The sequence below is a fragment of the Podarcis bocagei genome (assembly GCF_964188305.1).
Source record: "Podarcis bocagei genome assembly, chromosome: 7".
Classification (NCBI taxonomy): domain Eukaryota; kingdom Metazoa; phylum Chordata; class Lepidosauria; order Squamata; family Lacertidae; genus Podarcis; species Podarcis bocagei.
The window spans coordinates 51,485,645-51,498,927 of NC_138132.1; the positions used below are offsets into that span (position 1 = coordinate 51,485,645).

The 13,283-nt window shown below is 45.6% G+C and overlaps 1 protein-coding gene across 4 annotated transcripts in view; it reads left to right on the forward strand.

The window, feature by feature from the left end:
* ZNF469 (zinc finger protein 469) overlaps nucleotides 1-13,283 on the forward strand; it is a 278,243-nt gene that overhangs the window by 13,458 nt on the left and 251,502 nt on the right. Inside the window, exon 1 of one of the 4 annotated variants that reach the window (XM_081202589.1) lies at nucleotides 9,559-9,577. The exons of the other annotated variants lie outside the window; for them this stretch is intronic. The gene's annotated coding sequence lies outside the window, so the exon portion shown is untranslated. Of the gene's footprint in view, nucleotides 1-9,558; nucleotides 9,578-13,283 lie in introns of those variants that run through there. 4 annotated transcript variants of the gene reach the window in all.

Below are 13,283 nucleotides of genomic sequence, written 5' to 3' on the forward strand. Positions count from 1 at the left end.
AGTAGCTTGGGGATCTGACGGGGGAAGAAAATTCACATGGCCTTGGTGCAGATGATGTGAAATTTTCACATCTTTTGTGGGGGATTCAGCTGGCTTGTGGTGGGGTTTGTGTTAGCATACAAAGCCCGGCGTCCCTCGTGTGAGCCTCCCTCCAGAGGAAAGAAAAACATGGAAGGCTTGTGCTGCTCTTCCTAAGAATTTTGCATTGAAATAGTGACCCCACCCCACCCCAACCCTCCACCTAAATCATAAGAGCGTAAGAGTCAATGCTAGATTTAAGGCAGTGTAGGTGGTTCCCCTGCACAGGGCGCAGAATCATAATCATGATAAATAACTTATTTTTATATGGGGGGAATCAAATTTTGTCCTTGCTCAGGGCACCATATTACCAAAGTCCTCCCTGGAAGATTCTTGAAGCCGGTAGTCCAGCATCCAGTGGCCAGCCTAATACCCTAATGGAAAGCCTGTAAGCAGGACCTGCCATCAGCCTGATTACCCAGCCATTGTCTGCTGTGGTCAGCAGGGGCTTTCTGAGGACCCAGGGAGAGAGGCATCATTTCCAGCCAGGTTACCTGAGAGTCTTTAACTGGAGGTGGCAGGGATTGGATCTAGGAGCCATGGTGTCTGCCACTGAGTTGTGGGTGCTTCCCATGCTCAGGAGAGACCCGTATGGACAGCTTGTGGATATTCTAATCGTTTCAGAAGATGGTTGCATCTGAACCTATTGCATGGTGCACCTACCATCAAAATCTGCAGTTCCTTTGATCCAAATGCTGCTTTTCCTTCTGGCTTATACTGAGCAGCTTGGCTGTTGTTCAGCCTCCTCCTTTCTGTAGACTCGCAGCCTTGAGAGCAGTTGTTCAGAAAGGCTGAGAGGGGAAAAGGTTGCTGTGAGGGGAGGGGGAGTACAAAAGAGGAGGGGTGGGGGAAGAAATTCATTTTGGTCCGCATTTAAAGGTGAATGTACCTAATTTGCACTTTCTGAAACAATGCACAAACTGAAACGCAGCCATCTATCAGAATTCACAACTCCTCCAAATTTTGCAAGCCACTTCTCCATCCAAATGCATATGCTAGAGCAGGGGTAGGCAACCTAAGGCCCAGGGGCCGGATGCGGCCCAATCGCCTTCTCAATTCGGCCCGCGGACGGTCCAGGAATCAGCGTGTTTTTACATGAGTAGAATGTGTCCCTTTTATTTAAAATGCATCTCTGGATTATTTGTGGGGCCTGTCTGGTGTTTTTACATGAGTAGAATGTGTGCTTTTATTTAAAATGCACCTGTGGGATATTTGTGGAGCATAAGAATTTGTTCATTCCCCCCCCCCAAAAAAAAATATAGTCCGGCCCACCACATGGTCTGAGGGACGGTGGACTGGCCCATGGCTGAAAAAGGTTGCTGACCCCTGTGCTAGAGTAATGTGTACATCAAAATGTATGTGTCGTTGAAAGTAACATTCAAGAAGTGCATTATATAAGGGGAAGTTGCTTTGCAAAAATGTCTGTGCTAGGCAAAACGGCATGCAAAAATGTGTTTATTAAGAGAACTTGGCACTAAAATACTGCTGAATTTTTATGAGGGCTTTTTTAAGATCTGCAAACTGATGTGGAAATGTGGACAACTAAACTTTAGAGTGGAAATGTAGGAAATGGGGATAAATTAAATTTGAAAATAATTGCCCATCCCTACTGAAGTGGAATCTTGGTGTTGAAAACACAGGCCTCTGCATTGCCCCCACCCTCTTGCCCTCCTCCTGGCTGGCGAGAGCAAGACACATCAGATCAGGAGGGAGAAAGAGCAAAGCTGCTTAACGTGCACCATCTATTCAGTGGGCTGGACCTGAATCTCCTTGGGGCCAAAGCAGGACATGCATGGAGCCCCTCCCCTCCCCAGCATTGCAGGCAGGTTCCTCCAGAGAGCCCTGGCTTCCATTAACCCTTCTGTTTCCTTGGTTTGGCCCTTTCCCCATCCCAACAGCAGGTGACCATGTGTTTGGCACCAGGCAGCTGCCCAGCCCTCACATGTTTGCCTCTTGGCGGTGGCGGCTCCTCCTGCCATCTGGAACGGCCTCCGCCTTTATCTCTCTTCAAATCTCGGTCGAAAACATGTCTGTTCTTCTTTGCCTGGGATGCCTAATGTGTCTCTCCTCCTGCTACTATTTACGACTTAGCTCCATCCCTTTTCGCTCTCAGTTAATGAAGCTGAGGGCTGCACAGCTTCATTTCTATGGGCAGCCGGGGAAGCAGTAAACCCTTGCTCTGTGCTTCATTGGTTTGCAAAAGGGGTGCTTTGATGCTAAGCTACCAGGCGCAATGTACACATTTTAAAATTAAAATTTCCCCAAATCCCACATCTTACGTGGTACAAGCAGCCTATACAGGTGTTGTTTAGTTTAAAATGTGCAAACAGAGCAGGAGACTCTTCAGCATTGAAAGGACCACAAGATGAAGCATCTTAAATGTTGTTTTACGCAGTATGCACAAAAGGATGAATGACTACAAATGTTGACACATTGCACACGCGCAAGTGCACGCGCGCGCACACACACAGAGCAAATACTTGAGCCTGCAACAATTGTGTTCTCCATCCAGGCCAGGCATACACTTGTTTTACTAGTGTGTTGTAATTTGCTGATTTCATTCTCTCCATATGCTGCTGCCACTGCTGCTGGCCAAACCTTCGCTCACACAACCAACCCAAACACTCTTCCTCCTCTGAAATCTCCATTGTATGGAAGCCAAAACAAAGGAACTGGAAACATTCACTTTCTAGAAGTATTGGGTATTAATCCCACTGCTATTGCCCTGATGTTGTTTGCACATTAGGAAAGCTTATTTACGTAAGCACACTGAGCCTTTGAAGCCCCTGGGGCTATGCTGTGTAAGAAAGAGGGGGCAGACAAGTGTGCTAAACTGCAGGAGTGTGTTGTGTTAAACGATGGCACTCACTCCCACATGAGGCATTGATGGCGACCAACTTAGACGGCTTTAAAAGAGGATTAAACAAATTCATGGGGGGAAAGGCTATCGACTGGCTGTGCTCTGGCTCCACAGTCAGAAACTGTAATGTTTCTGAATATCAGTTGCTGGAAACTACAGGAGAAGAGAGTGCTCTACTGCTCAGATCCTGCTTGAGGGTTCCCCAGAGGCATCTGGCTGGCCACTGTGAGAACAGGATGCTGGACTGGATGGGCCCTTGACCTGATCCAGCAGGTCCTTCTCATGCTCTTACTGAATGTGTTCTGTCTTTTGCTTTTATTCTTTTACCCACGGTAATTATTATTTTTGCCTTGAGGAAGTAACCTCGAAGTCTCTGAGAAAAAGTCAGACACTTACCCGTTATTTTTGTTCCCTCTGTCTCCTTTGGCCAACTTCATGTGTTGGGACTGGAGACCTGGACACCAGTCATGACCAGCCACCAATAGCTTGAGATGATCTCCCTCCTAAGGTTTGCAAATCAAAAAGAGCAAAATACTAGCTCCTCTGCTGACCTACAAGTTCCCTCCGGCTTGTCTCTATGTGACAGAAAGAGGGTTTTAAGGTTGTGGTAGAAGCCAGCAAGCAGACTTGGGCTTCCCCTGAAAAGCACTGCTGGCCCTGAAGAGTTAAAGCTAAATGCCAGCAGAGCATTATTGGTTGTCATGGCAGGACTCTTCAGGCCTTTGGTCAAAGGGCAGGAATGCCAGCAACCCACTTCCCCGAAAATAACCCTGGCACCTTGTGGAAAGGGGACAAGGTGACAGCCACAGCCTAGCTAACCTTACCTATTTGACCCTTGGGGTTGGGGGCAGGGAGATATGAATCCAGTCATTAGGCCGGATCCAGTCCCCCCAACTCTAACATATTAGTTGGAGGTAAGGCTCAAACAAATTGTTAAGTGTGTTGTTGTTGTTGTTTAGTTGTTTAGTCGTGTCCGACTCTTTGTGACCCCATGGACCAGAGCACGCCAGGCACTCCTGTCTTCCACTGTCTCCCGCAGTTTGGTCAGACTCATGTTTGTAGCTTCGAGAACACTGTCCAACCATCTCGTCCTCTGTCGTCCCCTTCTCCTTGTGCCCTCCATCTTTCCCAACATCAGGGTCTTTTCCAGGGAGTCTTCTCTTCTCATGAGGTGGCCAAAGTATTGGAGCCTCAGCTTCACGATCTGTCCTTCCAGTGAGCACTCAGGGCTAATTTCCTTAAGAATGGATGCGTTTGATCTTCTTGCAGTCCATGGGACTCTCAAGAGTCTCCTCCAGCACCATAATTCAAAAGCATCAATTCTTCGGCGATCAGCCTTCTTTATGGTCCAGCTCTCACTTCCATACATCACTATTGGGAAAACCATGGCTTTAACTATACGGACCTTTGTTGGCAAGGTGATGTCTCTGCTTTTTAAGATGTTGTCTAGGTTTGCCATCGCCTTTCTCCCAAGGAGCAGGCGTCTTTTAATTTCGTGACTGCTGTCACCATCTGCAGTGATCATGGAGCCCAAGAAAGTAAAATCTCTCACTGCCTCCATTTCTTCCCCTTCTATTTGCCAGGAGGTGATGGGACCAGTGGCCATGATCTTCGTTTTTTTGATGTTGAGCTTCAGACCATATTTTGCGCTCTCCTCTTTCACCCCCATTAAAAGGTTCTTTAATTCCTCCTCACTTTCTGCCATCAAGGTTGTGTCATCTGCATATCTGAGGTTGTTGATATTTCTTCCGGCAATCTTAATTCCAGTTTGGGATTCATCCAGCCCAGCCTTTTGCATGATTAATTCTGCATATAAGTTAAATAAGCAGGGAGACAATATACAGCCTTGTCGTACTCCTTTCCCAATTTTGAACCAATCAGTTGTTCCATATCCAGTTCTAACTGTAGCTTCTTGTCCCACATAGAGATTTCTCAGGCGACAGATGAGGTGATCAGGCACTCCCATTTCTTTAAGAACTTGCCATAGTTTGCTGTGGTCGACATAGTCAAAGGCTTTTGCATAGTCAATGAAGCAAAAGTAGATGTCTTTCTGGAACTCTCTAGCTTTCTCCATAATCCAGCGCATGTTTGCAATTTGGTTAAGTGTGTTAATGTTGATTATTGAGCTGAGATGTTGTGTATAGGAGGGGAAACACGGTGCAATCAAGTCAAGCTTAGGGGATGGAAACAAAGCACATAAAAACATGCTATTTCCATTGGCTTTTGTGTCATTGGAAGCCTCTGGTCTTGTTTTGGAACTGGCTCAGTTTGTTGGTTAAAAGCTGGATTTTGTGGCCAGCAGGACACCCCTCAGTTAGGTTGAGTGTTGGGAACTTTTGACCCTCCAGAACCTCTGAAATGCAACTCCCATCATCCCTGGCCATTGGGATTTATAGTTCAGCAACATCTGGAGAGCCAAAGGTTCCCCACACCTAGACTACAGAGAAAGGAGGGGTCTGGGTAAGAAGTGAGCAAGGAATGACCTGCTGGTACCTTGGAGAGGCATAATGGCCAGATTGTGGCCAGATATGAGCAGAGTGAAAGTAAGGTCCATTTTGAATTCCCCAGCCTGTGATTAGCACCCCCAGAGTTAATATGAAAAGCTTGTCTAAAGTTCAGTGAAGCAAGAAGACTGTTCTCTCCCCGCCCTTCATTATTTCATTATCTTGTTTGTTTGGGCTGATTTCTGTTGAAAGAGTTATTTAGAGTTTGAACCTGTTATTAATGAATGTTTATACTTTGATTCCATTCCCAGTATGGTTCAAAGGTTGATATGATCCCTAAATTTGAGTTTCTCTATTATCTCATTGTACAGGCTGAAGTTCAGGCTCTCAACCTGGGAATCAAAATAATTACTTTTAAAAAACATCCATGTACACTTGAGGGTACACTGGTTACTGAGAAATGGTGGCTGTGTAATCTTACATATCTATGTTGGGGGGGGTGTTGTTGCTCTTTATTCTACTTGGCTGTGCCATCTTTGCTTCTCTCTCCACCTTCACAAGCCTTGGACCCTCTAAAGTTTGTTTTTCTAGAGCCTAAACTGTTAGCGGCATGAATGGGAATAAGCCCATTTGTTTCTCCTGATTGACCAGCGAAATCTGACTGTGTGCCCTCTGGGGGATGAGCGGTTGACAATGAACGATCTGCTTAATTTCTTGTGCATTTCATTAGCCACCTGTTAAGTGGCTCATTGACTGTTGAGTAATGTTAAGTGGCAGGCTCAAAGGCTCAGGGGCAAGCGTATCAACAAGGGGCGCCAGCTGAATGCAAGAATGGTTTGGAGTAAGGCAGTGGATAGCCAGCCTTGCATCTCAAGTGTCCTAAAAGTGGCACAGGCAGTGGGAGTTTGCTGCACACTTGCATATCAGCAGTAGGCACTGATTAGCCAGTGGGAAACAGGATGCTGGAATGGGGTGAACCCACCTTCTTCTGGTCCTTTGGGGCTCTTCTACTTAGGCTCCCCTTGCTTCTATCTAGTATTGCTGTCCCCCCTGTTTGGGAACTGCCACCGCTGGCCCAGGTTCACAGGAGTTTGAGACTGAGGCATGTGAGTCTTACAAATCATTTGGAATACTGGGTGAACTTCTGGTCGCCTCACCTCAAAAAGGGTAATGTGGAGCTGGAAAATGTTCAGAAAAGGGCAATCTAAATGACCAAGGAGATGGAGCGACTCCCCTACAAGGAAATATTGCAGTGTTTGGGATTTTTTAGTTTAGTGAAAAGTTAAGTAAGAAGCGACCTGATAAAATTTCATAAAAATTATTCATAGCGAGGAGAAAGTGGACAGAGGAAAGTTTTTCTACCTCTGTCATAACACTGGAACTCATGGATAGCCAATGCAGCATAATGCTGGAGGATTCATGATAGGCAAAAGAAAATACTTCATGCGGTGCATAGCTAAACTATGGAACTCACTGCCACAGGAGGCAGTGGTGGCAACCAACCTAAATGGCTTTAAAGGGGGATGGGACAAATTCATGGAGCAGAGGCCTATCAATAGCAACTAGTGAGCAGGGTTGGAGCCAAAACAAGGTGAGGCGTCCCCTTTTTCTCTTTTTGTCACCCCCCCCTCTCTGCTACCTGTGGGTGACTAGGCTGAGGGCCACAGGTTACTCACTTCTGGGCAAGACTGGCAAGTACTTTGCCCTGGGTGTAAACATGGCAGCATGTTCTGCTCCTTTGCCTGTGATTCAAGAGACCCGAGGGTTGGGCTCAGCTGGGGTCCTTGGGCTGCTGAGCCCCACAGTTCTGGCCGCAGCTTTCCCCTTTGCTCTGGTTTTGGATCTGGCCTTTGCCGTCTCCGTCCTTCTCCCAGACTGCCGAACAGATGCTCCGCAGGCCCTCTGCCGATTTGCCTACTCCATGTGCAATGTGACCTCTGTTAAACAAATAGCCGCAGTAATCGCCTCCAGATCTTCCGCTCACTTTGATCAGCTTAAGTATCGGTTTATCTTATGATATAAATATGTAAAATATCCCACTTGTTTTTCCTTGCTGGATGCAAATAAATCATTGCCTCAATTTATATACACCAGTGGGGGAGTGCAGAAGGGCGGGTGGGTGGGTCGGTCGGAGAGGGCCCATAACTCATGAGAGGTGGAGACTTGAAGGTCAATACTTCATGAATGTTGATGGGTCCCTTTCCAGCACGTCTGCACTCAGCGTTATTTAACGGTGCTACTCTCCATCATAGGCTCTGACTGCAGCAGCAATTGCAAAAGGCGTGTCACCAAGAGGCTTCTGCTGGGTTCACTTTGACTTTTTGCATTGAGTTTGCTTGCAGCGTTGCTGTGATGGATTGCAGCACCTTGGTGAGTCGCAGCAATGCCTGGCTGGATGGCAGACTTGGCCCCAGCACGGGCCCACCCTGAAGCAATTCTCTCTGTTAACTCTTTCCAGAGGGGCAGCTGTGTGAGACTCTTGCAGCTAAAACAGCAGGGAGTCTGGTGGCATCAGAAAGATACAATGTCAGGGTGCCTGTGTTATCACCAGCAACTGTTTTGTGGATGACTACTGTTTACATGGGGACACGGGTGGCGCTGTGGGTTAAACCACAGAGCCGAGGGCTTGCCGATCGGAAGGTTGGCGGTTCGAATCCCCGTGACGGGGTGAGCTCCCGTTGCTCGGTCCCAGCTCCTGCCAACCTAGCAGTTTGAAAGCACATCAAAGTGCAAGTAGATAAATACTTCCAGCGGGAAGGTAAACAGCGTTTCCGTGTGCTGCTCTGGTTCGCCAGAAGCGGCTTAGTCATGCTGGCCACATGACCCGGAAGCTGTACGCCGGCTCCCTCGACCAATAAAGCGAGATGAACGCCGCAACCCCAGAGTCAGTCACGACTGGACTTAATGGTCAGGGGTCCCTTTACCTTTACCTTTTACTGTTTACATTATTATCACTTTGCTTTCTGCATTGCATTTTGCTCTGACCTCACCGTTTGCAATGCCCTTCCAACCATTTATATCCAGGATAATACTTTTGCATCTGCTAATATAAACTGTGGTCCACCCATGTTTTATATTTAAGGTGCTACAAAACCTCTTTTTTGCTTATTTTTTTCGATGTGAGTGAGAGCCTGTGCCACCACTGAAAAGGAGCAACAACCTTCCTTTGTTGTTAAATATGGCTGACAAAACAAACTGATGCCATTTTTTTTGGTACAGGCTTTTGGTACTGCCAATTTTTCCATTATTTGCACTAGAAATGTTAGGGGCAATAGAAATCCAGCGTGTGTGTTCATGCTTGCCTGTACTGGTGAGGCATCTTATGATACTTTGCACATGCCCAGATGCATCATCTTCTTTGGAATTACTTCTCTTGTTCCGAGGCTGAAACTTAAGCATTCAAAGATGCTGTAAGATAGAGCTCAGGTAAGATGGAGCCCAGGCTCAAGAGAAGCCCTGACCAGTTCCTGTTGCCTCTGAGAGTAGCAAAGGTGCTATGCAGACTGGCCCAGATGCAAAGGAAGACGCTAGGCTGCCTGTTCTTTAATAGGGGCATAGAAAAAGGGATTTTTGCACATGCCTCTGGTCTCACTCTGATTTCAGCCTCACCACCCCAATTCCATTTTTGTCACAGACACCCAGAGGCTCCCCTTTGCAGCGGCTCAGCTGATAGCAGTCCGTTGTTTCATATAACAACCATGTCCCTTAAATGTATGGTGTGTGTGTGCAGCCAAGGCTTCTCCAAAATAATCCCAGGAACTATAGTTTGTCAAGGGGGCTGGGAATTGTAACACAGTGAGGTGTAAATGGCAGTTCCAATGATTAATTTTGGGGGGATGGGAGGTGGGGAAGAAGTCTTGTGCTATTAAATGTACGGTGATCTGAGCTTAATGGCTGTTGCAACAAGAGTTCCCTTTAGATTTCCCGGTACCAGTGACATTGATCTCGGGGAATGGGCACCATTCCAATATCAGCCAGCCAGTGAGATCTGTTGCCAAAAGTACCACTTTCTCCATACCTCTGTTGCTTTGCCTCTGAGTTTGGCAGCTAGGGGAACCCAGGGACATCTCTCAGGGGCCCAGGCTTGGCCCCTTGATGCCCCAGTTGCTGACAGAGCGGTGATGGCTGTGTTTTCAAAAACCGAACAAGGAGAGAAACGGCGACTCCCCTGAAAGGAGTTGGATATTGAAAACAGGTGGGGGCTTGATTATATGATCATTTCCCCATGTTTATTTTAATAGGGGATTGCCGATGATTTGTGGCCTAACAGTTTATAATAATTATCGCAATGTTTTGACAGTTTGAATTGCACACTCTCCTGTCAGTAAAATAATACAATATAAAAGTGGGAAGTAAAACACAGCAAAGATAACGGACTCCGTTTTTGTGAGTGTTATTGCAAATGCGCTTAATTGCTGCCCAAATAAGGGGGGGGGGGATCCAAAATATGTAGAAATCCACATATTTTGTCTTCCAGTTGTAAAGCCTGGGTTTGTTCAATACTTTCTTTCAGAATGCTAATGCCCCCCCCCCCCGGGCACCCTCTTAGAAGATTCAGTTTCTTGCATTATTTTTTCTGGTTCCTTTGATAATCTTGGATACCTGCACCCCATGGTAACAGCCATCATGAAATTGTCTTTTGGGAATTCCCGCTTGCACTATTTGACCAGTTCTGTTTGACAAGCTCATGAAAACCTTTCATTGGGGGAAAACCAGATTCTGTGCCTTTGCTTCAAGTCATCTGTATTTATTTTATGAATTATATGAAGGCCAGGGAAAATTGCAGATGCAAATGTTTGGATACTTTCTGAGAATGGTTGCTAGAATGATGACGGAGAATTGGGTTTACAGCAACTTCTAGTTTGATATTTTTGATACAATTGCTCTGCTGGACAGGAAACCTCAAGGACTTCTGGCTGGGGATTTTTCTGGGCCCCCAAACTTGAGAACCATTTTTTTAAAAATCTGGAAATTCCAAAGATTGGACTTCTGGATGCAATGCATGTGTTCTAAGTACTGATATACTGTAAGCTCCCCTGGGCAGCACAGGTGGGATTGGGGAGTGCGTTCTGACATGTACCTGTATTTGGAACTGAGTAGATTGTGGCATAAATTGAACTTTCTGTGAATAAGTTTTATATCCATCAATCTCTCTCTGTGTATGTATGTACCCACCCACCAATCTGCCCTTTAATCTATTTGCATCCATTTATCCACCCATCTATCCATCATACAGCACTTAGGACAAGTTTGTTCTGGATCCTGGTAGCATGCAGTGAATCACAGAAATCATACATTGGTTACACTGACCAACAAACCAGAGATCAATTCTTCATGGCAAAATGTTTGGGCTTCTGCAAGTGCTTTGATGTACAGGATCTGCTTTTATATACATGCTTGCGCAATTTATTTATAGAATTTCTATAGCACTCCTCATCATAAGTTATCCTGGGGCAGATCACAACAATATAAAAGCTACCTAATGATAAAAGTACAATTAAAATATTCCGGCAGAAATGCATCCACCTTTCACATCTCTTCCAAATATTCAAAAACAAAACAAAACAGAGATCCGCATTTTGGGTACCACAGGTAGAATTGGGGTGGGGTGAGTGCCTCTGTTCTGAACTGAGCAAAATTCCAGCAGAAATCCAACCCCCTAGGAACATGCTTTGGGTCCATCAGTTAAATATTAATAATGCTTAATCCATATTTTATTGGCGTAACTGTAGCTTTGTGATGTCCTATGGAGTGAGCTCAGGAGTGATCCCAAGATAAGATATCCTGCATAAAAGGGCATGGGAAGATTAATGAAACACATTTGCCCTGGTGAGTGAGATATCGCAGGCAGTGTCAACAATATTTATATTGTGTTTTAAATATTCTTCTTATTCCAATAGTATTTTGCTATCTCTCGGTGCTCAAGGACAGATGGAAAAGCTGATGAGAGCAATGTCAAAAATTTGAAATCTTCCCTGGCTTAATTTTATTCTTTGATCAGAAAGATTCATTCCCCCATTGCGTGGTTTTGTGTCTCTTGTTGCTTAGTCTTTGCATCTTGCAAAAGTACGGTCAGTTTCGCAAATGAGGCCTTTGCTCTTTCCAGGATTCTTAAGATATTGGAAGCGGGAGTGGCCATCACTTATATCTCTTTTAAAGAACCATGAGCTGCCATAGCAGCTGCTTGCAAAATTGTTTTCTTCTTTGCTTTTCTTTGCTTTTGCACTGGACAAATGGGCGGGGGACAGAGCACCCTAAGTAGCGGCTTCAGTGCAGCATTGTGGACGAAATAGGAATGATAATCCTCATCCATTTGTAAGAAACACTGAGGTGATATCTACACAAAAAGTTAAGGTAGTCTTGCTAGCCCAGAATCAAAATCCCAAACCCCATGTTACAAAATAACCAGCAAGCATTTGAGTTCTCCAGAATTCTTAATCTGGCTAGATTATAAACTGAGCTAGGAAGATGGTGAAGAGTTCTGGAGAGCTTGAAGCTTGCACACTATTTTGTGATATTTGGTAGAATTGTAGTTTGCAATTTGAAATAGGGCAGCCTAGCATGATGGGAATTGTGGTTTGCAGTGAACTCTGCTGAAAATGGTGTCAAGTCAGTTTCACCAAACATTTTCTTTTTTTAAGAGGGGGTGGAAAGGCGGTCTCTGTCCATGTACATCTGGAGAATTCTCCAAAAGATTTTCATAGGGTTGCATTAAATGAACAAGCAAAACTCAGGCAAAAATGATTCTGCAACTTGATAGACTGATTTGTTCACTTTCAGCTACGAAGGGGGATTAAGAAGTAATTAGTTGCAATTTATTTAATTGCCATTTAATTAAGCCACCTTTAATTGGGCTCTCATTTAATTAACCTAAATTGCACAATGCAACACTGTGCTTCCTGTAAGATACCTGCTAATTGCATTGGCCCGGGTAGGATAAAACTCAAAACATTCCTGGCAATTAAAAACAGTGCTCATCTATGATTTGTAGTTTCTATTAAGCCAGCACTGGGCTTCTTTTCCTCCCCCCCCCCCGCTCTCTCTCTCTCTTCTCCCTACCCCCAAGATGTAAACAGTGGCAGGAAACATCTCAGCTGACACATGGGCATTCACTTGCTTTCTTTCCAAAGATCAGCTTACACAGCCTGAAAGCTGAAATGAAATACTCTGCAGCAATACTGGCGGATTGACCTTTTCCTGCTTCTCTGGATATTGTGTTTTATACCCCTTTAACACCCACACCTCCCCTCTGGCTCCTTAGCAGTGGTTTGACAGATCCTTGCGTTGGTGCAAGCCAAGCCTGGAGAGCATTGTTTTTTTTAATAAAATAAAATTGTGCTTTCCATCTCCCCATCTGCTCTCCCCATCACCCTTGACGGCCAGCCTGCCTTGTGGCGTTTGGATGTCTCCATATATGCCGAAAAGCGCAAAGCAGACAGCACACAGGTAGCAGGTTTTATGGGATCCCCTCCTCCCTGCTGGGGAAGTGTTTTGTCCCAGTTCTCAGAAAATATACATTTCATTGCTATTTAAATCACCGAGGATGGTGAGTGAGTCTTCACAGCGAGTGCTCTTGGCTGGATATGAAGACCATAGACACGGCACTGAGCCAGTGCCTCCCTCCCCAAAGCAGGCTTGCTGCTCGTCCTGCCTGTTTTCTGAATCTGGTAAAATGAGGCTGTCAGGTCACCTGCAAGGTTTAGCAGACGGGCGCATAGAGGCACACAATGAAACATAAGGATTTCTTTCAGACCAGACTTTGGAGTTTGTGGGTAGTGGGGACGAGGGAGGGCTCCAGCTAGATGGCTCTCTGAGACAGGAATGGCCCTTGCTACTGCACCACATCTCTGGGTGCATAGGGGGAAGAGTGTTGTGTCCTCACCCACTTACCCTGCAAATGT